Source organism: Pelodiscus sinensis, chromosome 24 (assembly GCF_052426305.1).
Source record: "Pelodiscus sinensis isolate ZL-2025 chromosome 24, ASM5242630v1, whole genome shotgun sequence".
NCBI classification, from domain to species: Eukaryota; Metazoa; Chordata; order Testudines; family Trionychidae; genus Pelodiscus; species Pelodiscus sinensis.
Genome location: NC_143075.1, coordinates 12853449 through 12881373, shown reverse-complemented (window position 1 = coordinate 12881373; position 27925 = coordinate 12853449). Strand labels below are relative to the sequence as shown.

Genomic DNA, 27925 nt, shown 5'->3' with positions numbered 1-27925 from the left:
ATTAACTCCGCACTCCCACTGGCTGCGAACCTGCTGCTGGCTGCTTCTGGGGCGCAGCATGGTCTGCGGTGCCAGCAGAGGCAGGAAACCTGCCTTAGCGCCCCTGCTGCACCACTGACCAGCAGCCACTCAAGGTAAGCCCCTCCTGCCTCAGACCTGACCCCCTCTCCCCAAGCCAGAGCTTCCTCTTATACCCCAACGCTCCTCCTCAGCCCCGCCCTGGAGCCCACACTCTAGTCAAATTGTGTTGGGTGGTAGCATCAATAGTGGGTCATGAGAAGAAAAGTGTGAAACCCCAGCTAGTAAAGGGAAAGATCAGGGTAGGCTCAAGCCCTCACATTGCAAACCCGGAGAGGAATCATTTGCTTGCAATTTTTGTAGCCCTTCTAAAACTGGAACAAGCCTGAAATTCACACGCTTGGAAACGGCACTTGGTTCCCCTGCCTTCGGCTCCCCACATCACTCCTTATCTCTGGCCTGGGGAAGCGGGGGTGGGTCCCACACCCTTCGCCCTCCCAGCCCTTTGCCCTGGATGTCCTGAGCATGATGAATCTCAGGCTACCTTTCCCCCACGCGCATGCACGCACTAGCACTCTCCCCACGAGGTGGCATTCCCCTTTAAAAGTCCCAGCACATGCTGAGCTGCGGCGCTCCTGCAGGCTGTGTTGCGGCACTGAGGGACTCTGCTGAGCTGTGCAGTTTGAGCTGCCAGAGATCCCGAACAATGTCATTGTGATCAAAAGGCACTGCAGCACGCAACTTTCTCCGGGGCTCTCCTCGCCGCTCTCCTTCCCCGCCGGCTTTCCCAGGCTGCCAGGCAAGCAGCGCAAAGCAAGTAAGTGATACAGCCCTTTGGCAAACAGCTTCCCTTGAATCCTGGCCTTAGCGCTAGATAGTCCAGGGTTTCGGTCTCTGGTTCCTACCGAGACTGGTGCCTGTGCTTTAACCTTTCTGCGGTCGCTGGGAAGGAATGTGTCATACAGCAGCTTCACCAGCAAACTATGCTAGAACTTCAGGGCAGAGTAGCCTACTGATAGCAGAGGCTTCCAAATTCTCTCCATTTTGGCAAATCAGATGACTGTGCACAGAAGTTCTTATTCACTAGTGAGGCATTGGAAGGTACCTTCCATGGCCAGGCGCACACAGCGCTGCAGGTGTCCCCTTTATGATGTTTAAAGGTTTCTTTTTTTTTAATGATCAGTGTCTTAATGTCATTACAACCTAGATACCTATAGCCAGGACTGGCTCTGAGCCACTCCGTCTCTTTGCAAGTCATAGGGAAAGAGCAGAGAGAGCAGCTGCAAGAAGGGTTAGTGTACAAGCAAGTTCGGATGATCTTTGTGACCTCTGGCCGTGTCAGTGGGAATTTTTTATTCCTTGCTGCCTAAGAATCACAACGTTGGGTGTTTTTGACATAGTTGTCATTTAGTATAGATGGCTGGATTTGAGGGGCCTGTCCCTGTGTTCTGTTACACAGCTGTGCAAAAGCCAAGTAACTCAGTTGAAGTCTCTGGAGTTGCACTCACCTGAGAGCAGAATCCAGCTTAGCAGCCTTGTCAATACATAAAAATAAATGTGACCATCCCCTGATAGGGGAAGGGGGGATGGGAAATATTGGCTTTGTGAGACAGCAGAGGGGAAGCTACTGCAGCTGTGTGTCTGATGGGTTCTTTATTAATTAGCCGGGTGTGCTGCAATGAATGAGGAGCAGGGTGCTCAGCTCCAAAGTGTCTTCTCTCGACCTCTTCCCTCTTGGAGCACAGCTAGTGTGAGAAGAACAGAACGGTGCTGGCTGGGTGGGCAAGAACTGGAGAGGGCAGGAGGAGGGAATCCGGTGGAACCTGCCGGAGGGATCGGTCGCTCACGTGCGTGCCTGAAACCCGGCTTCCCTGCATGGTTGGTTTGGTGATGTCATTGCTGCAGTATGTCTTGGCAGTTGGCTCTTTCTAGTTACTAAAGCCTCCAACGTGAGTGCACAGTTTGTGGGTTACGCTCCTTTTCCAGGAGAAACCCCGGCATTCTTCTTGTCACCGGTGTCTTTCAACACAGTGGATCAAATTCTGCACTGGGGCAACTCACCTGAGTGATCTATACCTGCCTCTGTCCGCAGGCTGTGTGCTCCTGGTAGCGTGACAGGCCGCCTGCGGTACCCAGCTTCAGGGCACTTAAGACTGATCAGTCTCTTTCTCTCTCCTCTCTAACCAGCAGGATTAGGAAGTGGCTTCGCTTGGGCTTGTCTGGGCTTGTTCAGGCCTCAGCCTGCCTCTGTCGGTGATCAGAAGGATCGGGGGTGGCTCTAAAGGAAACTTGCCTCATAGCTTTGCAGCCACTGCGCTGGCCTCAGAGCTTCCGACAAGCCAGCCAAAGAAATCTGCTTGCCTTTCTGCTGGGTCCTTTATCCAGGTAAATAAGAAGGTGTGTGTGTCTGTCTGTCTGTCTGTCACATGCATGTCTGCAAGTATGATGTACTCGGTGCACATGCCTGCTTCATGCATACCGTGTGCGGCTCGGTGTACTCGCGTGTGGACAGCGTGTGGTACGTGCAGTGGGAGCGGCACAAAGTCTCACCTGAAATGGACTTACCGAAACTGAGGTCACTAAGCCACCTGGAAAGAGTTTACACAGTAACGCTCCTCAGCCCATCCCTACAACAGCGTTAGGGAACCCCTTGGGCGCCTACCCCACCCTTCTGCCCCTTCCCCTCCCCCAGATCCCCTGCTTCCGGGCTCGAAGGTCGGCGAGGGGCCTGCGTGAAAGCACACAGGGAGAGGATGGGGAGTCTGGAGGCCAGGTGCTCTCAGTGCTGAGCAGAGGGACAGTCCTATAGGGGCCAATGGCAGGGGAGTCCCTGTTTTTCAGAAGGGGTGAAGCAGTTCTGTCGGCAGGGAGCAGAATTTGAACGTTCCCCAGGGCTTGGGGGGGGGGGGGGGGGCTGGCATTGGTGCTCTTGCCCTTAGCTGCTGGGATCTGAGGACTTGGTGATTTTATAGAGGATTTGCTCCTTGTGTCACCAGCTTCAGAGGGCTGCTTTGATGGCCTGTCTTTACCTGGGACTGTGTCCTGTATGGAACTGATTCCGTTCTGCCTCCAGCTCCTTGCAAGGTCTTTTCCTCTCCCATTTCTCCCCCTCCCCCCAGCTCTCTCACACTCCCTGCTTTGCTTGGCTTAGCAGCGGTACCTGCTCCATCAGCTTGCCCCAATATCTGTTGGGACATGGAATCGCTGGCAGTAATTGTGTCTGTGTCCTGTGCTCAGATGTGACTAAATGCTGATCTCCCTCTCATTCTGAGCTCTGGAGAGGTGAAACCTTATGGCGCCCTGTGTATTGCCTACCTATTTATCCCGAGGTTTCAGATGTCTGTGGATTCTCTGGTATCTAGGTAGCGATTCGATTACATGAGAGAGGAGTGAGGAGTGCACGCTGGAAGACAAGAATTCAAAAGACAGCAAGGAGCCGCCAGGCGTTACCCCTGCTTCTTGGCTGCTAATTCAGACTCTTTGCTGGGCCTTTCTCTGAGTTGCCCCACTTGGACCCAAAACCCATTGGAGCTGATATTTCTGCAGCGGGTTCCTTCCTCTGAGATTTGGGAGGCATCCCCAATACCAGCCTTATAATAGTCCCTGATCTTAGCACGGTCCAAAAAACGTGCTTAATTCATTTTATTAATGATCTCTCAGGATCCTTTAGCTATTTCTCCCCTTGCTCCACACTGTAGTTTCTAATGTGGTATCTAAACTCTGTTTCTCTTTAACTGTCATCTTCCCTCCCCATTTCACTTGCACATGCACAAACTGGTTTGTCATTGTCGGGTTGCTTTGTAGTGTTGCGCTAAGCACACCTGTGTGTTTGTCACAATCCTCCCAGAGGCAGGCTAGTTTGCATGCAGGTTTATTGTAGAACCAGTCTTTTTTTTGTAGGGGAAAGAGTGAGGTAGGTTGGGGTTTTATTGTTGTTTTTAGGGTAAATGAAAGGATAAAAAAATTTCACTGAAACATGTATTTCCTGCTTTGCAAAACATACTTAATACTCCACACACGTAGTTTTCCTCCCTAGTTGCTGGTCTGCAGATAACAACCTACTACTGCTTCAGGTACCAGTAGGGTAGAGGTCAGTGCTGTGCTGAAGAACCTAGATTTATTGTGAGCTAAGGGTTGTTCCACTTGTACAAATATTTACACGTTTGCAGACAGGCAAAAGGAGTTTAATTTGGGTCCTAGCAGACTTTCATTACTACTGATAGTGCTGTACAATGTAGTTGTAAGCGTGTCGGTCCCATGGTATTAGAAAGATAAAGTGGGTGAAGCTCTATATTGTACTGGAGCAACTTCCGGCAGCAACACCCTTGCATACAACAATGGAAGATATTGAAGGTAGCTGTCTGAAATGCAAATGCCACACCAGGAACAAAAAGGAAGCAAAACTTAACAGCAACATCTACTTCCTGAGTAAATGCAAGAAACAAACCAACATCCCGGGAGGTCTCACCATCTATAGCCTAGGGATGTGAAATCCTAGTTAGTTAGTTAACCAGTTAAATGTTAGGTTTGCCTATTTTTTAACTGGTTAACTGACTAAAGAGGGATCTCAGGCTGGGGACTGCTCCAACCTGGCTGGATTGCCCCATCCCCGCACTGGGGCTGGAGCTGTTCCCAGCTGGAGCAGTCCCTGCCTGCATGTCACCTGGGTCCACCATGGACAAGCGCTGTTCCAGACAAGAGCAGTCCTGTTCATGGCAGGCCCCCTGCAATGCTGGAGCAGCCCTTTGCCCAGGGTAAGCGGAAGCTGCTTCAGCCCACCCTCTCATCCCCGATCCTAGTTAACCAGAACCGGTAAACATTACCCGTTTAGGGTGATGCTTCCAGGTTAACCGGGTAACCAATTAGCCTTTCTCATCCTACTAGAACAGAAGTTGGTCCAATAACAGATACTACCTCACCCACCTTGTCTCTGTACATACAGTGCTGTCAGTGAGCATGGTATTGGACAAACAGCACAGCTCTTTCTCCTGAGGCGTTTATGTTCTAAAGACATTTGCAGTGTAGTGCATAGTTGAGTGATGAGAAGGCATTAATAACAACAACATGCAGGCTCCTATGGCATCCTTGGGCTTTTTTAAAGTTGGGGATGAACTGAGCTCCTCATTCCAGGAGGAGTAACAATCAATTTGAACTAAGGACTTAGTTCGAATTACCGTTTCACTGCCGCGTGTAGCCGTGGGGAGTTACTTCGGGCTAGTGGAATTTCAAAATGGCGACCGGACAGGAACATGCAAATAAAGCCCTGGATATTTAAATCCCGGGCTTCATTTGCAAGTTTGAATGCCTACATTAGCCTCCCTACTTCAACCTAGGGGGCTAGTGTAGACATACCCTATGTGTGTGGGATCCTAGATCAGAATTTCCCAAAGTTTTGGGGGCGTGGGGTAGGGGATGAGGTTGAGTGTTTTGGCTTAGGCCTCTCTCCCGGAATTCATCAACCAAGCATGTTCTTTGTAAAACTGCGACAGCAAGTGTTCTGCAGAGACTGCTGATTCCAAGGATGTGCAGGGCACTGGAGGCCCAATTAATAATATTTCCCCCACTCCAACTTCGTAGGGTTACCAGGTGTCTGGTATTCACCCGGACAGTCCGGTATTTTCGCCTTCTGTCCGGTAAAAAAAAATTTCAGAGAATACCGGACACCTGAGATGTCCGTTATTTTCTGAATTTTTCCCCGGCCCGGAGGCGAAAATGCCGGGCATCTGGCAACCCTACAAACACTCAGCGCCTGGCCTCCTCCCAGCTCCCAACACCCCCCAACTCCAGCCCCCATGCTTAGCTGGTTCCTCAAGGCTGCCAGCACAAAATGGCTGCTGGCCAAAACCCTAGGGGAAGCAATGCTTTCTCCTGGGTCTTAGTGCTCAACTGCTCCCCATTTCCTATCCCTACACTAACTCTTAAAGAGGACATGCTGTTTTAATGCTGTTTTTTTTGTTTGTTTTTTGTTCAACAACTTTGGTCTCCTCCCCTCCCCTTTTTTTCCCCTTCAACAGAATTTTTCCCCCGGTTTTTGTGTGTGGCGGGGGGGGGGGGGGGGGGAGGGGGACATGTTCGGTATTTTTGTTTCAACCATCTGGCAACCCTAATTCCAAGTGGAGTATGCAGCTCCCACTGAGTGCAGTAGAATTTCTGAGGGCCAATGCCTCTGGAAACTTGAGTCTTATAATGTGTTTCTTAATGCAGATAAAAAGTTATTTGAGTATTAAATGGCTATGAAATGCCTAGGCACAGATAATAGAAGAGGCAGGGTGAACATTGAAAGTTACTGCTGTAGTTATTTAGAGCGCCAAATTCAACAGTGTTTTTTACACCAGGGATGCTTGGGTCTGTCCTGATATTGAGTTAAAATTCTGGCAAACTAGTTTAGTGTTCATGTTTTGTTTTTTAAAAACATTCCTCTGATTCCCATTGCAAAAATCTTTGTGCCAATAACATCCATCTAGGGAAATTTTTAAATGCAGGATCAGCTCTTCTGATGGTCACTCACTGGAGAAGTAGCATGGGCAGACAAGTTAATACCTAATATAATGCTTCATGAATAAGCCATTACTCTTGTGAATAAACTATTGTATCAGGTGTTACCTTTCTTTCTGTTGTCAGGTGTTATGTATTGCTGGTGCGTGGCCAAGCTGATAACATAGATGAGATAATAGTGGCTTTAATGGCATTAATGAGAGAGAACAATAAAACCGCTCCCTCTATTTCTTTAAAAGGAGGCGGGGGGAGGGGGGAGGATGCGGGGAGAGAATTTCATCCTCCTATAAAAGTTACCTTTAGACGCTTCTAAACCAAAATCAGCCCTCCTTATGCTCCTGCAGAATGGGAGACTGTGGAATTCCCACATCCTCGAAAACAGTGCAGAAATTATCTTGGTTTTAACATTTGTTCAAAAGATTCTGATCCCTTAAACTATGTGGGATGCTGTTTATCTTCTCAGGAAGCTGAGTCACACCTGCAGGGATATTGAATGTGTGTTTGTGGGACCTCCAGCTCTTGCAAGCTGAGGGTAAAATTTTCAAGGGCTCCTAAATGACTCAGGAGACAAAGTCCAGTTTTCAAAGTGACGTAGTCATTTTGGGAGGCAGCGTCTTAATGAAAGGCAGTGGGATTCCATCTCCTAAGTCCCTTTGGTGCTCTTGAAAATGTTACCTGGACCCTTCAGCATGGGATTTTCCAAAGCATTTATTTTGTAGGTTCTAATATTGCCCTCATGGTGTCTGAGGGCCTATCTCCAAGGGCTTGTGTTCCACAAGGGCTTTTGAAAAATCCCACCCATCAGACTCACTATAAACTCCCCTGGAGGCAATTCTGTACTCCCAGGGAGTGTAGCTGGAACATTTTGGATTCCTAAGGAGGCCTCCTCTTTAAACAAAGAAATCAGAACATTTAGTTCTCCCTGCTGCTCCCCCGAACATAGAGTCCTGATGAGATGGTACAACATTCCATCCCAATTAGGGATGTAAAATCCCGTTTAATTAGTTAACTGGTTAAACGTTAAGTTTAACCATCAAGAAAAATAACCCTGGCTATAGGTACAGTATGATGGGGGCTAATTTGGCTATGACAAATCAGGAAAGAGATCTTGGAGTTATCATGGATAGTTCTCTGAAAACTTCCACACAGTGTGCAGCGGCGGTCAAAAAGGCAAATAGGATGCTAGGAATTATTAAGAAAGGGATAGAAAATAAGACACAGAGTATCTTGCTGCCCCTGTATAAAACTATGGTACGCCCACATCTTGAATACTGTGTACTGACGTGGTCTCCTCACCTCAAAAAAGATATTTTGGCCTTGGAAAGGGTTCAGAAAAGGGCAACTAAAATGATTAGGTGTTTGGAACGGGTCCCATATGAAGAGAGGGTAAAACGACTGGGACTTTTCAGTTTAGAAAAGAGGAGACTGAGGGTGGGGGATATGATAGAGGTATATAAAATCATGAGTGGTGTGGAGAGGGCGGATAAGAACATAAGAACGGCCGTACTGGGTCAGACCAAAGGTCCATCTAGCCCAGTATCCTGTCTGCCGACAGTGGCCAACACCAGATGCCCTAGAGAGGGTGGACCGAAGACAATGATCAAGTGATTTGTCTCCTGCCATCCTTCTCAAGCCTCTGACAAACAGAGGCCAAGGACACCATTTTATCCCCTGGCTAATAGCCTTTTATGGACCTAACCTCCATGAAATTATCTAGCTTCTCTTTAAACTCTATTATAGTCCTAGCCTTTGGTCTGACCCAGTACGGCTGTTCTTATGTTCTTATGTAACTAATAAAACAGGGGTGGTCCAGGAGCCCCATGCTGTGGGCAGGATCTAGACACAGGAGGGTGGGGAGAGCTCCCAGCCTTCAGCCTGCACTGCATCATGGTCTGGGAGTCAACAGGCTTGTGCGGGGCAGAAGCATCACCATTACGAGTGATACTTACCAGTAACTAGCTAACCGGTTACCTATGCACAACCCTAGTCATAAATCCCCTTAGAAATGCAATTAACGTACTCTCCCTCCTCCCTGCATGGTGCCTGACCTTTCTCTTCTCTGTAGCTGTGCCTGTGATGATGACTTGCTCAGCCAGTTCTCTTTGGCCCTATGTCTACACTGGCACGATCTTGTGCCAGAGATATGCAAACGAGGCTAAGCGTGGAATATCGCTGAGCCTCATTTGCATACCTAATGAACTGCCATTTTGCGGAAGAGGCTCTTGCGCTAGAAGAACCCTCTTGTGCAATGCCATTATACTGTCTTCGTGTGCCAAGTGTTGGTAAGTAAAGGGGAAAAAGCCAATAGTCCCCCCAACCCTCCCAACTAACCCCCCCTAATTTTATCCACCTCAAGGATAAAGCTGCTGAATTTCTCCCTCTTCTCACCCCAGGGCCAGTGGGCTGCTTTCGTTTGGCTAGACCTTGATGTTCGCCTGGCGGTACCTCCACTTACACTAATACACCTTTAGCCCCTTTCCACACCTGCAGCCGCGTGTCCCCCAGATAATCCACCCTGGTGCTGTTAGTGCAGCAAAGCCAGGCAGCATGGATCCAAGCATTCGCCCAAGAGGCCTGTTGGCTGCAGAGGGGCAGGCTCTACTCGGCAGAGGGAAGGGCATGGACGGGGACTAGAGCAAGAGGGCAGTGTTGCTGGGGAGGGCAACCTCTTTAGACAGCATCCCAGCCTCTTCACCAGGCTGTCTCTGCATAGGGTGTATCCTTCGCTTCCCTGCTAGGCAGGGGTGGCGGGTATAATAGGCAGGGGAAGGCTCTGCTTTCCCAAACTGCCAACCTGGCCCCCCCCCCCCACATCCCTCCCCTCCCTGCCCCGCAGAACGCCTGCTGTAGGTGTAATGCGGGCTGGAGTGTTGCTGCCCCCGAGTGCCTGCCCTCCCTGTGCTTTGGGGCTGGGGGGGGGGGCTGGGGCCGTGAGCCACCCCACCTTCCCCTGGTGCTCTGAGCAGGGGGGTGGGCTTATCTCCTGTGGGGGCGGGGCTTGGGCAGAAGGGGCGGGGCCGGGGGGCTTACCTCCCTCAGCCCTGCTTTCACCCACTCCTCATGCTGCGAGGGCACAAGAGCCAAGCAAAGAGCTGCTGGAAACTCCTCAGAACTTGCCTACATGCTTAGTGCATGACTGGCACCTGCCAGCAAAGAGCAGGGGAACGAGCGGGAGTTTCCAAAGCTCTGTCTGTGACGGTGAGTGGCTGGCCAAGTAGGCCTGCACGCAGCAGGCCAGATGGCTTAGTACGGTCCATCCTAAAGACAAGTGCAGCAAGCGATTGGCCCGTTGGGCCGTATCTGCCATAGGATGGATGGAGGATTCAGGACTCCAGTTTCCAGGAACATGCTGTTCTGGGTCCTGCTAGCAGAGGCGGGTCCTGAGCTGGCCCAGGCCCTGGATGCATCAGTACATTGGTCAGGAAGGTGTCCTGAGCTTAGCCAATGGCAGCGTACAGAGCTGCTCTGACCAATGAAGTGATGGCCCTACAACTCAGCCACAGCAGCATGAGCCTGCAGGACTGTGGGTGGCTTGTGTGTTTCAGACCCTAGGATGGATGACTTTAATCAGTGGTGTGCAGCCAAACCCGGCGTGCGAACAGCAAGGCCCCTGGGTGTAGGTGGCAGCCGCTGTCACCAGTCCTGCCAGCTACTGACTCTGGGTTATTGCCTGATGCTGTCTCTATCAGTCTGCTGGGTTAATAAGTCACGGGTGCATTAGGTGGGGCTTAAAGTCCTCTGGAAAATGTGCAGGGGCCTGGACTCTGCCCAGGCCTCTCCTGGGATTCTGAGTCACAGCGGGGTTGCCGAATGGACGGGCCTCCAGCTGCAGACTTGGCACTCAGCAAGGGACCTAGAGCCGAGCCAGCTAGGAGACGGGATGACCCTGCTTCCAGGAGCTAGGCAGTATTACACAGGCCGTGGAGAATTTGCTTTCAGCTTGACTTTGCATGAGCTTCTCCTACACGCCCCTGCCCTGCAGGCTCTGGGTGTGTTAGTGCCCCAAGAAGAAGAGGATTTCTGTGCTCTGGGTCAGTGGGCATTGCATCTGCAACCACTAGTGTAAAAGTGTGTGCAAGTGCTCTGCCTATGGGCTTCCTGGTAGGGATGTAAGAGGTTAACCAGTGGGGGCTGGAACAACTCTCCGCCCGCTGTGGCTGCTGCAACCTGGCGGGGCCTGCCGCAAACAGGGGCGCTCCAGACCTGTTCGACCAGTCCCTGTCCCTGGTGGGCCCAGGCGTGTCGCAAGTAGAGGCTGCTCTGGCCAGCCTGGAGCAGCCCTTCCCTGTAATGTGGGGGCCGCTCCAGCCTGGCCACGTCTTGCAGGGAGGCCTGTCAGCCCAGCTGGGCTGGAGCAGCCCTCCTGCCCGCCCCCCCTTTAATCAGGTAACTAGTTAACCATCACATTTAACCAATTAAACAGGATTTTACATCCCTACTTCTTGGCCTTCAGCCTGTCCTCCCGACTCCTGTCCATCCTCTAATGGAGTTCATTGCTCTCCGTGGGAGATGCTTGTGAACGAGCTTCATTGCCCTGTGCCTTCCTTCCCTACCGTCAGGTTCTGGCCATTACAAATAGGGCCACTTTGGAGGGGTGAAGCTAGAACTGAAAGGCCCTGTATCCTCCTGCCAGCCTCCTGCACCATCCAGTTCTCCTCAGACGAGCCAACTTCAGCACCTTCAGATAGCTGGGATCCTCGGGCAAGACCCACAGTGCAGGCATGAAGGGAGGGGATGCTGACCCGGTCCTGGGCATTGGGCTGGTCCCGGTGTGTTGGCAAGTGTGTGCTAGGCCACCCTGTTCCAACATAAAGGTACACCAATGGTGGTCCCCACCTCCCAGCATATGGCGTAAGGGAAATGGGGAAGCAGCAGCCATGCGTGGCAATTTGGAGCTGTGTGTTTGGTCCCATTGTTCGTGGTGGTGTTGGGACTGGAATTAAGTGCAGCTCCAAGGCACGAGTGGGGTGGGAGAGGAGAGAGGGACTGGTTGCTTCTTCCTCTCCTGGCCAGAGAAAGCAGGAGAGGGATGCTTCTGAGGTGCGGCAGCAGGCTGAGGATCGCAGAATCATAGAAGAGGAAGGAACAATCTAATCTAAGGAGGGTCATCTAATCCAACCCCCTGCTCAAAGCAGGACCAACCCCACTGGAAGGAGGGGATGCAGATGTCAGACAAGCAAGGGGGGAAAAGCTCCCTGCCTTCCCCTGTGTGCTCTGTGCTGTAACTAGGGCTGTCCCTCCTCTTCCACTCCATGGACTCGAGGCTGGGTCTTCTCTTCTCCCTGTATGTTAGCTTCCCTGTCTGCCTGCCTGTGTGCCCCATGCCCAGAGCACAGGTCAAGCCTGCCCAGAGAACACCAAAGGGCGAGGCTCCCTGTTTACCCTCTGATACAGTAAAGGGGCTGGCACAGTGGGGAAAGTGAAGTTTTGTGTAGCTGAGGAATGTGTGTGCAGCCAGCTCCAGATACTCTTCCCAGCTGACGGGAAGTTGGCACTAACTCTGCTGCACTCCCATAGGCTGCTGCTGCTGGCCCACACTCTGTATCCCAGCCTCAGGAGCACGGATGCTTGCTGATTTGCTGTGACTACCGGTCCCTGGAGGAAGCTGGGGTGTTGAGTCTCTCAGTTCTTACTGTGTGGACGCAAGGAGGTGACTGGGGAATTCCAGATGCCGGGGGGGTCTCAGCTTTCTCCAGATAACGCAGCTCACGTCCTTGATTTTATTCTATCGGGTTTTTTGTGCCCCAAATCATTTGTTCCGGGATGACTTTAAATCTTGGATTCCCCCACATTCTCTCGGAGAATACCTGGCATGCTCCTAGTGCTTTCACCGTCTAAGAATTGTACACATGTTCCTTATTTGACCATGTCTCACTTCCCCATGGGGTGTAGGCCACCATCATTGCTCCCATTTGGACAGGTGGGGAAACAGAGGCAGAGACCGGTTAAGCAGCTTGCCCGAGGTTTCATGGAGTGAGTGAAGGAGCTGGGAGTTCCTATGCATGATACATGAGACCTTCCCCCCTTCTCTGTTCCTTCTGAGGGAAGTACTCAGAAGTGTGGGGAGACATCGGATGTGGGTTGGAGACCAGTGTCTCGTTAGCAGAGATTGGGAGGGGAAGGTGGCGGGGGAGGGGGAATGTCCTATCACAGAAGTTCTCTTAGTTGAGTCACACAAGGGAAAGACAAATGTAAACCATTCTGAAAACGATAGCTCAACCGTTGGTCTTAACACAGTGGGATTGTGTGAGTTCTGGGCCTGATCGGAAGCCCGTTGAGGTCAATGGCAGACTTTCCCCATTGACTCAAGAAGCTGTTAGTGCCAATCCTGGCAAACAAAGGCCTAATCTTATCCACTGAACAGATGCAGCTGTGTAAGCTTCCCCCTTCCCCGTGTTACCTCAGCCCTGATCTCAAGGGACCCATTTCTGAGGTGGATGGATTAGCTATGGCCCATTCAAACCTTGACACCTCTTCCAATTGGTTTTGGTTGTATTGGCAGAGATGCGGTAACTGGGACATGGAGCAAGATGTCGCTCAATTTCGGTTGTCTCAGTGCTTGTATATGTTCATGGTGGTGTTGGGACTGGAAAGTCCTCCAAAATGTGGACTTTTTAGAGACATTTCTTTGTCCTGTGTCCCTGTGTGGATACAGTGCTGATAATCACAGAGGACTGTGGCTCTGATTCTGCAAAATGCTTGTGCACACACTAAAGGGCTTTGCGGAATAAGACTAGGCTCACCCATGTGCTTTGCTAGAGCCAGGCCTGAAAGCAGATGTCCTTTGTCAGGAATCCTGGTATGTGGGTGGCCTCACATGCCGATCTTGGGGTGGGAGGATGTGTGGTAGCGTGGAGCTGTCTTAAAATGTGGAACCTTTGTTACTGTTAGTGCAATTCCACCAATGTACTAGACACTCCTTGGTCAAATGAGTTCATATGCCCACCCTGAAGCGTTTGCAGTCTGAGGCTAGGTCTACACTATAGAGTTTTTGTGCAAAAACAGCCTTCACACCTCAAGTGTATTTTTGCACAAGTAAAATGAAAGAACAGAGGGGTTTTTCTGGTGTAGGTATTCCTCTTTCTACGAGGAATAACTCCTTTTTGAACAAGAGCTCTTGTGCAAAAAGACGTGTGTGGATGGGGAACAGGGTTTTTTTTTTTCAAAAAGAGGCAATCGAAAAAAGCACAGGTGCCCTGGTGGCCATTCTGTAAATAGTGATCAGAGTTTCCTTTCGAGAGAGCGTCCATGCAGTCTGGACGCTCTCTTGCGCAAAAGCGCAGCGCTTTTTCGATGTGCTTTTGCGGTGTGGACGCACTCTTGCGCAAGAAGTTTTCTGCAAAAAGCTTCTTGTGCAAGAAGAAGCCTGTAATGTAGACCTAGCCTGAGTGACCGCCTGATAAGATGAGGGAGGGCGGAGCTGGGCTACACTATAGCAACAGCTCCCTGCAACTGCGTTGGTTCGGAATGGTGTCTCTTGAAGGATTTTTGTTAAGGGTGAGATTGTTCTAAAGAGTGGGTCTGAGCCGAGGTTAGACTGGTGTGAGTGTGAGCCGCCACACTGGCAAACCCTGCTCGAGTTACTGTGTTCACCCTGCTGCTACACCCACTGGGGAAGGAGCTAAGGCTTTTCTGGGAGCAGGGCTCTTAGCACTGCAGTGAGCTGAGGGGCTCTAGGATTCTCTCCCCATAATTGGGGGGGAAACTTGTCAGTCCTCCAGTGCCTTCCCACAATTCCCTCTGCATTCCCAGAAGGACAGTGGGCACTGGAGTGGGTTAGCCTGTGTCCTCACAACAAAGCAGCCCAAGTGCACACAGCACCTGGTCTTTAGTCAGTCACCCCAGATGGGTCAGCTAGTTTGGCTATGAAGCCCCACTTCACCCAGACAGGTAAGAGTCAGGTTAATTGCCAGGAAGAGCAGCCGGATCAGCAGTAAAATAGCTCTTTCCCCTCTCCTGACTTGCCGGCAGCTGCATTTAGTGCCACTTCCCACTAGGTTTTGGCCTGTTGCCTCCTGGCTGAGGTGGAGTCCGTCAGGATCGGGTGGCAGGGCTTGGCAGTGGTGAGGCGGTACCAACGGCTCGAGCATGTGTCCAGGAGAACCAGTGCTCCCTCCCTGCCTTCGGGGGGAAGGCCGAGAGAGGGAGGTCAGCCTCTGGTGTTGCCAGGAGACTTAGTGTAGGGGCCTGAGATGTTAGTACCGCTGTGCCTCAGCTGCCGAAATGTGGGCATGGTCTCCAGCTGCCAGGAGGGCCACAGTGCTCTTCAGCCCTTGCTTTTCTCAAGGGTAATGCGACGGTGAGCCCTGTGCAGAGCCAGCACAGCCTTTGCACACACACTCCCGCCCTGGTCTCTGGGCCTCAGCCGGTTTGAAATAGCTTCTGGGGCCGGGCCCGTGCGCAGGCCTGAACTTCACCTGACGGGCTCTGCCTGCAGGGTGGAGGTGGAGGCAGCCAGCCAGAGAGGAACCCAAGTTCTTCCTGGTGACTTCAACCTGCTGGGGGCGTGTGATCAACAAGTGAGAGCAGGTGAGCCCGGGGCCGCCCTCTGCTCAGATCTCTCTCTGTTCCTCCTTCTCCTTGCCTGCCAGCAGCGTGGGCAGCCCAGAGGGCGGTGTCTGGGTCAGCTACCCCGCTGAAGTGCCAGGATGAAACTACCTTCCTGAAATAGCTGCATGTGGGGAGAAGAGTCCATTTGATGTTGGGCAGATTGGACCCTGCTCTGATCGCGCCTCTGTAATTTCTCCTCCGCCCTGTCCTTCCCCATCATGCTCCCTTTCCCCAGGTCCCTGTGTGTCTAGCAGCCCATCTCCGACACCGGCTGTCTCTGCCCATCGCATTCTCCCCTTCGCCTCACAGGGAGAGTTGCGGGCGCTGTCTCTCCTCTTTCCCTTCGTTTCTGATTTCGTTCCAGAAGACAAATGACTCACTGCAAAGGTATCTCCCCAGTTTTCTCATTTGTTCCCAGGTTCCCTGACAGGCAGGTGACGAGGGGCGGGGCCGCTGCTGCACAAACAATGCTGATCTAGGAGAGTGACCGCACGGTGCAACCGGTGCAGGCAGACGGCGCTGGGCTCAGGTGCTGCAGTGCCTGTCTCACAGGCAGGAGAATGAAGGTTAGTGGGGGAGCTAGGACAGACTCGCTGGGCTAGCTCAGGGCAAGGGGGGAACGGACCCAGGAGAGCCTTACGAAACTGGTAAATGTCTCTCCTAGGACAATTTACGTGTCTCCGAAGGGAAGTTTGTGTGGTGGATTTAAAAAAAAAATCTGTCCAAGAGGAAGATGTTAAACCCTTTTCACTTACTGGCAGGGAATTTGGGTGCTGTGGGAAATGGAGGTGGAGACGTCAAGATATGATGCTAATAAGCGCTTGGAAAAGGACAGTGCCAGACCGTGGTTGGCTTGGTGGCAATTCCAGGATGCAGAGTCAGTTTTCTAAACCACCTGCCATGCAGCACGGAAGAGAAAACTCTGAGGAGAAGCTGAACCAAAACCCTGGGTCCAAATGTCCCAGTGTTTTGAGGGAATTCCGATTGGAGTCGGGGGTGAGGGGAAGGGAATTCCGATTGGGGTCAGGGAGGAGGGAAAGGGAATTCCGATTGAGGTCAGAGAGGAGGGGAAGGGAATTCCGACTGAGGTCAGGGAGGAGGGGAAGGGAATTCCGATTGGGGTCAGGGAGGAGGGGAAGGGAATTCCGATTGAGGTCAGGGAGGAGGGGGAAGTTTTGTGGCTCAAACTTCTCAGGGTTTGTTTTTTAAGTGGACATAGTGTTTGAACTTGCAGGTGGCAAGAATCCAAGAGGGCCTTTTGCTAGCCTGTTGAAAAAGGAAAATTGACTGGAAGGCTGGGTCTTGTCTGGAGCCTCTGTCTGCTAGCTCAAAAGAGGGAGGTCAAATGGCAACTGCTTTATTGGGGTGGAGGCTGGTAGTTTGTTGGGAAGGGGTTGATGTGTCTGTCTTCCTGCGCCCATAACTTTTTTATTTTGTGTAGCCTGTTTCTGATGCCCACCTATGCAGAGTATGGCTATGTCTATACTACACTTTTTTTTCGGAAAAAGGTATGCAAATTGCACTCCACAATTTCCGTAACTTTTTCCAACTGTTTTTTCAGAAGAGGCTTTTCCGAAATTTGGCCCGTCTACACTGGACCAAATTTTGGAAAAACCTCCTCTTTCGGAACAGCCCTTCTTCCTCATGAAACGAGGTTTACAGGGCTTCTGAAATAGTGTGTCTGCTCTTCCGCAAAAAAATATCAGAAGAGCAGACGCGTTCCCTGGATGAGGTGGAGTTTTTCCGGGATACCGGTGGTATCCTGGAAAAACCCCGTAGTACAGACATAGCCTGCATGTCTGTGGTTTGTACGGGGAGAGAATTGGTCAGAAAGGCTAAATCAATCTCTATAGAATAGGAATTGCTTTAAATAGTCATCTGACAATCTTGGGGTGCGTGATCGCCTCTGGTAATCCTGGGTTCCACCCACAAACTGATGGGCTAATGTTAGCCTCATAGGTGTTCTGGCCTGATTAGAAACAGGAAGTATTGGAATCCTCCATGGGGAAGGATCTCTCCTCATGAAAATCCCAGCAAGATTAACTCTTCAGAGGAGCATCTGAACATCTCTGAAACTTGTCCCATCACTGCAAGAGGCTGGCCACAGGACCCTAATATATCCAGTTCCTAAGCTGTGATTTCTGGCCAGTTCAGTCATTTGGGTCCAAAGTCATCTCGGGTAATTCTACAGACTTGAGTACAATGGTGAGATGTTGGAAATGAACTTGGCCCTTTCTTGGTTTATTTGTTAAAGGGAGGTTTTCAGCAGCAGGGGGAATACCGTGCACATTCCTGCACATCTCTTTTGGAACTGACTCCCACATTCCTTCTTGCACTAAAGGGTTGATCCAATAGCATCTTCTCCCCTGCCTCTTGGGGTGTGTCTGCACTGCCAGGCAAACCAAACACTGCAATGAGGCTCAGAACCTGGGTCTACAGACTGAGCTTGTACGGCTCCTGCAGTGGTGCCAAACGTAGCATCATAGACATTCCTGTTCTGTGTCTTGGATCCACTCCCTTGCTGGGTTTCAGAGTTCTAGCCCGAGCAGGAACATCTACAGTTCTATTTTTAGGGCCATCATGTGAGCCCTACCAACCTGAGTCAGTAGATCTGGGCTCTGAAAGTCGCTGCTGAGGCTGTTAGAAGTTTGAGAGACGGAGCATGGCTCCCAGGAGCCAGGGACTGGAGCTTCAGCCCTGCTCCTGCTGAAGCCCTGAGTCCTGGCAGGTGCACTCTGCTGGACAGAAGCCCCAAGACAGTGGGCAGAAGCCCCTATCAGACCACCCTGCTGCAAGACAGAGATACCAAGTTCCTCCTACCACCTCAGTGTAGTAGTCAGAGAATGGGAGGTAGCGCTGCAAGCGACACTTTCATAGTAAAAGAGCTGCATGTGACTCACAAATCCCAGTCTATGTCTATACTGCGCTCCCTTGCGCAAGAAAATATGCAAATGAGGTGAAGTGGTGAATATCGCTGCGCTTCATTTGCATACTTAATGAGCCGCCATTTTGCACAAGGGGCTTTTGCACCAAAAGGAGCCATCTACACGGATCCGTTTTGCGCAAAAAAACCCTCTTGTGCAAGAGCCATTCTCCCTGAAAAAAAGTGGCAGAACGGCTCTTGCGCAAGAGGGGGGCGGTTTGTGCAAAACGGAGCCGTGTAGAGGGCTGCTTTTTGCGTAACAGCCCCTACTGCAAAAATGGCGGCTCATTAAGTATGCAAAGGAGGCATGGCGTTATTCACCAATTCGCCTCATTTGCATGTTTTCTTCCACAAAAGAGCGCAGTATAGACGCAGCCCATGTGTGGCCGCCCCATAATAGAGTGACTCACACTCATTTTCTCTTTGTGGGTTAATCTGTTGTATTGTGACATGATCCACAAGCAGTTTCTTCCTGCTCGCTAGTCCACCACCCAGACTGGTAAGGCAAGGGTGGAGCATGGAAGCTTCCAGTTCTGTGTCCTTCTAATATCTCAAATGCAGGGGAGCCGACAGCCTGCATGGGCCCCTGGGCAAGGTGTGACAAGGCCCAGCTCCGCATTCCCAGAAGTGGCAGGGCCCCGGGTGAAAGGGGCAAGGCCAGAGGCAGCCACCCCTTCACTTCCTTCATCGAAGAGTAGCAGCAATGGTGGCCGGAAGCCCTGAGCCCCTTTGTAGCTCCAGGCCCCAGGGCAACTGCTCCCTTTGTCCCCTCCCTGTGCCCCCCGTCAGCAGGTCTGCTCCAATGAACAGCCAAGGCCCACCAAAGAAAGCAATAGATTGGGATCTAAATCCAGAGTTGGTGTGAGCTGGTGTAATTTGCGCACCAAAGAGCTGAGTTGTACTAGGAAAGGCAACTGGAAGTGGGGGGTTACATCTTTCTTGCATCCTTTCCCCCACAAATCCTGGTTGGCAGCCTTTCCAGAGGGAACCCCTGTGTTTCTGTGCACGACTTAACCCCATTGAAGTTTCACCAGCATCTCTGTTGCCTTTGCTCCACAGTAGTCATGCTATAAAACACACACCACCGTGAAAACATTAGATGGGAAATTGGAGTACATTAGAGGGGGAGTAAGTTAGATGGGAACTTGGAGCAGTGGGGAGTGAAACAATGGCTGCTTGGACAAAGGAAATACAGTCACTTCAGTGACTGTCCAGGACCAACACTGCCAAGCAAAACTCTTCCAGTTCTCTTTCTACACGAGTGAGCTTTGTTTTGTGCCACAGCTGGTTCTTGGGCAGCCCACCAGAGAGAACCTCCATCTGGCTGGAAATGAAAGAGCAAACAAATTCCCTCTTACACGTCACAAATGCCCGCCTTTTCTGCAGCAGCATGGGGCACAGTGTGAATGAAATGACCCTGGCTCTTTGCAAAGGAAGATGATGCTTCCCCTCCTACCCCTTCACTTCCTTCACACAGCTTTTAAAATATACATGGATCAATGACATTTAGGCCACAATTTCTGGTGACAAATCCCCTCCAGTGTCCATGGAGGAGGCATATATGTTTCCTGCTTATGAGAAATCCAGACATCCCAGACTCAGAGTATGGCATAAAGATTTTAGTGGCATGCCATCAGATATTCCGTGTGTGTCCGTGTGTGTGTGTGCACTCAGTTGCCTTCATGGCACTCTGATCTTAGGTCCAACCTAAGAGGGAAAAATTACCTTTTTTGAATAACTCTTAATAGACTGGAAAGAGGAGCTAACATATTGTTCGGGATGTCCTAATGCCTTCTAGATATTCAGAGATTTATATTGTAAGCTCTTTTGTGCAAGACTGTTCTTTCCAGGTATGTCTCTGCACAGCATCTAGCACCATCTTGCAGGTGGGCTGCGGGCTTGGGGCTCACCCCCTTCCCTGCAGTGGGGAGTCCATGATGACACTCCTGCTCCTTCCTTCCCCCCCCCCCTCGCCGCCCTGCGAAGTTGGAGTGCCAGCTCCAGCTTCCTACGGTGGGGAGGGGTGAGTCTCACAAGCTGAATCCGGCTAATGGGGGCAGGAAGCGGCTCCAAGGGGGAATGGCAGCGCAGGAAACTGCTCGCCTGGAGGCTTTGCCCACTGCTCCCATTGGCTGGAATCATGGCAAATGGGAGCAGCAGGGGGTGGTGCCTGGGAGTGGCTGGAGGCACAGAGCCAAGTAAATGCCCCCAACACTTTCATGCTCCCTCCCACTGAGACCCCACATCCCCACTCTGCTCCTGCACCCTCTGTCCCACCCAGGTCCTCCCACCATCAGTCCGCTCCTGCATCTTACCTCTGATAAAGAGGCAGCAGTGCTTGTCTGGGGGGGGTCTGAGCTCCCAGACCTGGTGCAAGCCAAAACTGAGTCAGGCTGCTGGCCAGCCTGCTAAAAAATTTACTGGCAAGGGGTGGGAGAGGGAAATGCATGTAGTCTATAGCATTAACCTATAAGCTTTTGCTTATTGGTTAATCGGTTAATTGACTACACTATTACATCCCTAGCTGAGGATCATCATTGACCGGGCAAAATAATTTTGCGTAGATTACTCGTATAGGAAAGTTCAAGAAATTAAATATATGTAATAGAATTCTTTATTAATGTGCTGTAGGATTTCAACTTCAAACATTATTCATTTTATTTAATAATTACCATGATAGTAAATTTGAATCAAACATGTAATGCTTCCATTATTCTTTCCGTAACGAATTTCAATTATTTTATGATTTCTAACAGTACACATTTTCTTTGCACTAAAATGACAGTTGAATAGGCAACTCGATTTTAATTTTGTTAGCAAATATTTTTATGAACTCTAATCATAATAGTCATGACTTTTTTCCCAATGAAAAATAAATATAATTATTTAAACCCTTCACCCAGCATATTCTGGTGTAAAAAGTAGTGCATTCAGCTAATTTAAGTGGCAGGATTGTTCATGCAAAATTTGGAATCTGTAGGTAATCGCGAAGTATGACTTTATTTTGCACAAACAAATCCACAAACAAACGCTTCAAAATATAATACATAGGCAAAATATAATACATTGCAACCACATATCTCTGCGGGTTCATCGTTATTTCTGGACATATAACATAGCCCCATCCAACAGCATATTTCAAAGTTCTTCCTGTGGTTGCAGAGGGACTCTCATTCACCCAAATCAAGCTCCTTCTTCCCACCTCAACTGGAGTTTCCCCTCTCCAGTCCTCATGTGCACACAATTAAAGAGCAGATTGGCTCTGCCAGTCCCAAACCCATGAGCTGCAGCATCTGATTTGACCTTCCGAGACCCTGGGGACTTGGGAGATCTTCTGCTGGTTTCTTGCATTAGGTGCTGCATTATGATCTAAAATGTATTGGCTTCTGGTGCTCTTGGCAAAGATGAAACAAAACCCCAAGCAGAGATCTCTGCATGTCTTCCTGGAGCTAGATTCCAACTAGTTAGACCTAATGGAGAGATTAAATCATGTCAAACTTGGTTCCAGCAACTTGTAGTTGAATGCTTGAGTAGATTAGCCCTAAATAGCTGAGAGACAGCGATGCCTTGTTCTCCACCTCCTCGTCCCCACTTTGGTGGTGCAGCATGTGCATTCAATTGAACTGCTCATCCATGGAGGTTTGAGTAGAAGTCTGTAAGGCAACGATGGCCAACCTAGACTAGTGGGTGGGCCACATAAGTGGCCCACCTTCATCCCAGTGGGCCACAAGATTGTTGTAACCAAGACGTTCTCCCGGGATAGGGTAGTTTTGCTCACTGCATTCGCATGTCTAGTATTTGCGGACTGTGCCGATTGAACCGTAGCAGCGCTTTGATTGGATGCAGAGGGAGCACACGGATCTCAGTCAGTGTCGTGTGCAAGCAGTACGCACCTCCCTTCATGTGGTCTGGCTTTACATGCGTGTCACTTTAGTAACACCAGTAGGGAAAAAAAGCTATATGGACAGAAACCAATGGAATCTGACAACTCCGTGTGTGGCCATACTGGGGCTATGTCTAGACTGCAGGCTTCTTTCGGAAGAAGCTTTTCCAGAAGAGATCATAGGAAAAAAATTCTTCCGAAACAGAGCATCTGCATAGCAAAAGCACATTGAAAAAGCAATCTGCTTTTTTGAAATATAGAGTCCACACTGAATGGACATTATCTCGCATGAAAGCTGTGATTACTATGGATGGAGTGGCCACCAGGGCACCTGTGCTTTTTCCTTTTTCCTCTTCTTTCGAAATAACTCCTCTTCCCCATCCACACATGCCTTTTTCCGAAAGAGCTCTTTTGGAAAAAGGCTTCTTCCTCGTAGAAGGAGGTTTACCAGTGTTGGAAAAACACCTCTGTTCTTTGGAGTTTTTTTGAAAGAACACAATTGCAGTGTGGATGTAAGTGAAGTTTTTCCGGAAAAATGGCTGTTTTTCAAAACAAAAAAAACAAAACAAAAAAAACCCCAAAAAACTGCAATGTGGACATACCCTGAGTCAGACCAAATGTCCATCTAGCCCAGTATCCTGTCTTTTGACAGTGTCCAATGCCAGATGCCTCAAAGGGAGTTAAGAGAACAGGAAATCATCAAGTGATCCCTTTCCTGTCATCCATTTCCAGCCACTGACAAACGGAGGCTAGCGACACCATTCCTACCCATTTTGGCTCATAAGTATTGATGGACCTAACCTCCATGAATTTAATTCTTTCTTGGACCCTGTTAAAGTCCTGGTCTTCACAACCTCCTATGGCAAGGAGTTCCACAGGTTACTGTGTGCTGCATGAAGAAAAACTTCCTTTTGTTTGTTTTAAACCTGCTGCCTATTAATTTCATTTGGTGACCCCTAGTTCTTATGTTATGGGAACAAGAAATAACTTTTCCTTATTCACTTTCTCCACACCTGTCATGATTTTATGATCTCTATCATATCCTGCCTTAGTCTCCTCTTTTCTAAGATTAAAAGTTCCAGTCTTTTTAATCTCCCACATATGACACTTGCTCCAACTTCCTAAACTGTTTTGCTTCCAAACAGTAACAAAATATCTCACAGGCCACGCACACAACCTCGCAGGTTGCCCACCACTGTGATAGAGAGTTATCATGTTGGCTCATATTCCCCACAGCACTAGCAGAGTTGGATTATTGGCACCCTCCCTTGTCAGAGCACTTTGAGCTCTGCAGATGAAAAGCATTATAGATCTACATCTAGACTGCATGCTTCTTGCACAAGAGCGCGTCCACACTGCAAAAGTGCATCAGAAAAGCAATGCACTTTTGTGCAAGAGAATGTCCAGACTGCATGGATGCTCTTCTGCAAGAAAGATCTGATTGCCATTAACAGAATGGTCACCAGGGCACCTGTGCTTCTTTCTATAGGCTGTTTTTGTGCAAAAAAAACCCATTTCCCATCCACACACACCATTTTGCGCAAGAGCTCTTTCACAAAAAGGCTTATTCCTCATAGAAAGAGGAATAACTATTGTGAAAAAAGCCCTCTCTTCTTCTGATTTACTGTAAATTTTCTTGCACAAAAATGCGCTTGTAGTGTGGACACTCCGTAAGTTTTTGCTCAAAACCAGCTGTTTTTGGTGCAAAAACTCTGCAGTCTAGAAGTAGTCTAGAAGAGCTAAGCATTTGCTGGCTTTAATCTGCCCAAATCATTGCACTAAGTAGCCCAGAGATATGAAACTGACTAGGTCAACTAGCCTGCACCTCTTGCCCTACCCATACAAAATTTTCTCCTGGAGTTTGTCCTGTCCAGTTTTCAGAAGCCCAAGTGATGGGGCTTCTACCATTTCTCCAGAGAAGCTATTCCAGTCTCACAGACATCACAGAGAAGGTGACTTGAAATACCAGTGTCCCCTCCTCCCATTTCTGCATTTGACTGCTTTGTGCCCCAGGAAGGCACATCAGTGAACTATTTGCTTTTGAGATAAAGTCTGACTTGTTTTGATACTGACAAGGCATACTGGAGTGCCGGTTAGATCACTATTCAAACAAAGCAGCTAGTTCCAGATTTTGGGCTGTCTGGGTGCTAGGGAAGGGGCAGATCACTCACCAGCCTGGGAGGTGATTGTTATACCGCTTGTTTGACCCTCTGACTTTCTTGCTGGGGTGATTCAGCTGCTTAAATAACAATTGCCTCCTCTGGGATGGACTGGTTGCACTGCTGGTCACCCCTGCTCTTTGCTGCACTGGTTTTATTGGAGTGCAGTTACTATTGCTCACTCCATCAGTTGACCTCCTCAGACAGACCATTTGCAGAGCTGGATTTATGCCTCTACGCGCCCCTAGGCACAGCATCTTCAGTACTCCCTCCCCACCACTTGCAGCCGACATTCATGTTTTCTATTTAAAAAAATGCAGCTTTTAATCCACTTTTAATTTCGGGGTGTCCTTCGAACTAGGGTTGTTAAAATGTGTTTAATTAAGTAATTGTGTAACCACTGAAAATTTCAGCGATTATGCAATTTACATGTGGGGGCAGGCAGCTCCACGGGAACCGGTATGCGTGGGGAGTTGGTTAGAAAGCTGGCTCCCCGCGTGTGCAAGCTCCTGTCTGCCTCCTGCTGCTGCCTCTGATACAGAGGCAGCAGCACAGGGGTGGGGAAGAGGCTGCATGTAACTGTGCACATTAACCAATGAGCCCAGGCTCATCGGTTAACTGTATACATGGTTACACTTTCATATCCCTACCTAGAACACCAGCGCCCAGAGGCATGTGCCTAATTGGAAATCCAACCCTGACCATTCAAAGAGTTAACATAGTTAAGAGTTAAGATGACGGTTAAGACCTCCAGCTTAACACAGGCTACAGAACTTCAACCAGTGATTCCACCATCAAGCCCAATAATGGACTGGACCTGGGGATGCTTTTTAGGAAGACATCCAGTCTCGATATAATGCCTCCAAGTGCCAAGAGACTGCCACATCCCTTGGTAATCTGCACCAGAGCCTAAATACTCAAGATATAGTTTGTTGATTTTAAAGTCTTATTTCCTGTTTAAAATTTTCTAGCCTCAATTTCTGACAAGTTAAAAAGATTTGGTTTTGGACCCAAGAAGATGTGGTTTCTCTGGGAGCAAAACTGGGTCACTAAAAGAAGTCACTGTGGCAGTGCTCCTAGTTCAGCTACTGTCCACACACACAAACCTCCGCTCACATCCAAGGTTGGGACTCTAACCCAGGCCAACAGGGAAGTCAGAGGTAAGATAGAGGGAGTAGAGGATATTCTATAGCATTACCAGCTGACCATGCAATGGAAAATAGACAGGAAAATCTGTACAGAAGAAAGGATGGGCTGCCATATAGCACATCCTGTTGTTGCACTGGGGTGTTAACCCTAGTACCAAAGGCCCTTAGGGAAGGCTCACAGCATTTAGGATTAGACCTTAAGGGTAAACTTTCTTTTTAAGTAATCAAAGTTGACATTTTCGTTCTCATTCTGGCTGGGTAAAGGGAAGTGATAGTGGACTTAGTGTAAATAAGAATGGGGCCCTTTTTCTGTTTCATTTGCAGATGGATCTGCTCAGAGTGAGTTCTTCTCCAATCCTGAGCATGGCTCAAAAATGGCCGTGTGCACTTAAGGGAAACCACACATGTGTCTCAGAAGCTGTGTGTTAGGCATTTGGAAATGAGTAATATTTCCATTCTCCTGAAGGAGGCTCTCTGGAACTAGAGGACTAAGGTAGGTAAGTACGGAATCCAAACAGGAGCTGGCTTTCTTTGATGTTTCAACAGGCTGTATCTGAGATTATGTTGCATGTCTAATTTTGAATCTCTCTGGAGAGTCACACTTTTTTTCCTCGCTGTTTTAGCTGTTTATTGATTGTTTCTTTGTCCCCAGATTCACCTACCGTTTTTCAGTCAGAGAAAGAAAAAGGGAGACAGAATAACCTGCCACAGCTCCCATCTCGTCAGTTAATGCCAGCTGTGAGTGTTTCTTTGGCAGTGTCTTAGCTGGTTGTTGTGAGCAATAATCAAGGAAGCAATCAGCAAGTATACTGCCCTAGAAGTGCTGCACGTTGGGCCCACATCACATCTCGACGACACACAAGGAGGCTGCCCATCTGGAGTGGAATGCGGCCCCGTTGGTCCCCTCTCCTTTGTGCTGGGTTGCAGAATGGTGTGGTGGGAGCAGAAGACGGAGGTGAGAGGTGCTGAAGGATGCCAAGATAACATGGTGATTGTATCAGAGGTGCCAAAAGCAGCTGAACTGAGCATTGCAAGGGGGTGCTTGCTCATTTTCCCCTCTATCCTCCTACCCATCTCCACCACTGCTTCAATTATGCCTGTTAGTGATGCAGCAAAAACCTCTGGCTATTGGGAAGAGTCTCTTTGGGTTCAGGGCCTGGAGAAGGAAAAGTTGAGACTGATTTTGGCCCTAGTGTTGCTTGTTCCTGTAGTCATTGCAGTGCCAAGGCCCTGTTCAGCAGGGAGGACAAGCTGTGGAACAGGCCAAGCAAGGTGTCACCCAAAGACCCCGGGCCTGGCTGTGCTGCCACGCCTTGCCATTCTGTTCAACAGCAAAGTCATTCGGGTCACAGCCATAAGAATCACATGATAGATAAGTGCAAGCCATGCGGAGGCATGAGGAAGTGGAGGGGTTGTCAGATTTACATTGCCCCATGCCCTGTGCAAGCTGTCTTTGCACTGGATCCTAGGCACTAAAGAGCCCATGTGTAAAAGCACTTTTCAGCTGTTCCATGTTTTCGCCTGTATAGGCAGGATACTTCTCTAAACGCTGGCAGCTGGCATTAGAACTCCCCTGCCTGATGGTTTTTAGGGTATACACAGCTGTTTCTCAGCCTGAGACATGCCACTCTTATATATGTAGATCCTGCCAGGACAGAGTTAGGTGGGTTTTACTGTGGACTTATTAATCCACCTGGATATAAGGAATACAGGGAGTGGCTTTATGGAGGTAAGGGATCTAGGGTGTGGGCTGAGCAGTTCTGAGGGAGGAACCCTAAGAACAGCCAAGATCAGGGAGAAGAATGGAACTGAACGTTATCTGTGTCTGATGGTAAAACAAACTCCAGGAAAGGGATGAGAGTGCAGGTTGTCAAAGGCTCTCCAAGAACTGGAGGCCAGGGACTCAACAGCTGGAATCCCAGCTCTAAATGGACTCTCACTGTGATCTGGGGTGAGTCTTAACTTTTGTATCTCAGTTTCCCTTGATTTTAAAATGGGGATGATTGTTCAACCTGCCTGACAGAGCAGGTTGTGAAGCTTTAAGGTATGAATGTTCGTAATGCAATTTTGAGATCAGAGAGTGTAAGATGCTAGAGAAATAGGAAGTCGTGTTTTGTTGCAGCTGTTCTGGAACACTGGACTATGCCTTGTTCGAGACCATAAGAGGTCTGGTGGGGGAGAATTGGGACCAATACTTCACCTCTCAAATGGCAGACACTGTCCAGAAATCTTCTCGGGACAGGGGTTTTCCTAATTGCAACGCAAAAGCTGCAGTTAGTCCCTGTGTTTGATTACCCAGGTGACAGTATTCTGAGCATTCTTTTATGTAAATCCCTAAAGAAACAAGAGTTCTGTCTTTCATGAAACACCATTTCTCAGTGCTCCCCTTCTCTTTACCCCACCCTCAACCCCCTTCCCAAAACTCCACTGCCCTGCATGCTTGAGTTCCACCAAGCTGGGTGTTGGCTGAATGGAACTGATACAATGTGTGGAATGTGGGTTAGGATGACAGTCAGACACTTAAGGCCTGGATCTACTCTTACTTATGCGGGTGTAAAGCCATAATAACTCCACTGATGTAACAAACCAGTGCGGCTCCATTTACAGCAGCCAGTAAAATTCCAGCCCCTTTTATGATTTTTCTGTAAATACCTTCTAGAGTTGACTTATGTTTAGTGGTATGGACTGTACTCAGCTGAGAGTACATGGTAGGAATGACACAGCAGAAATAAACTGGATTGTAACTGGG

At 49.4% G+C, this 27925-nt stretch overlaps 1 long non-coding RNA gene across 1 annotated transcript; it reads left to right on the top strand.

The window, feature by feature from the left end:
- LOC112546414 (uncharacterized) lies at positions 1-27925 on the top strand. Its single transcript, XR_012897278.2, has 5 exons — positions 1-835; positions 2206-2403; positions 15482-15629; positions 25501-25673; positions 25829-27925. It is a non-coding gene; the product is annotated as an uncharacterized LOC112546414 (long non-coding RNA).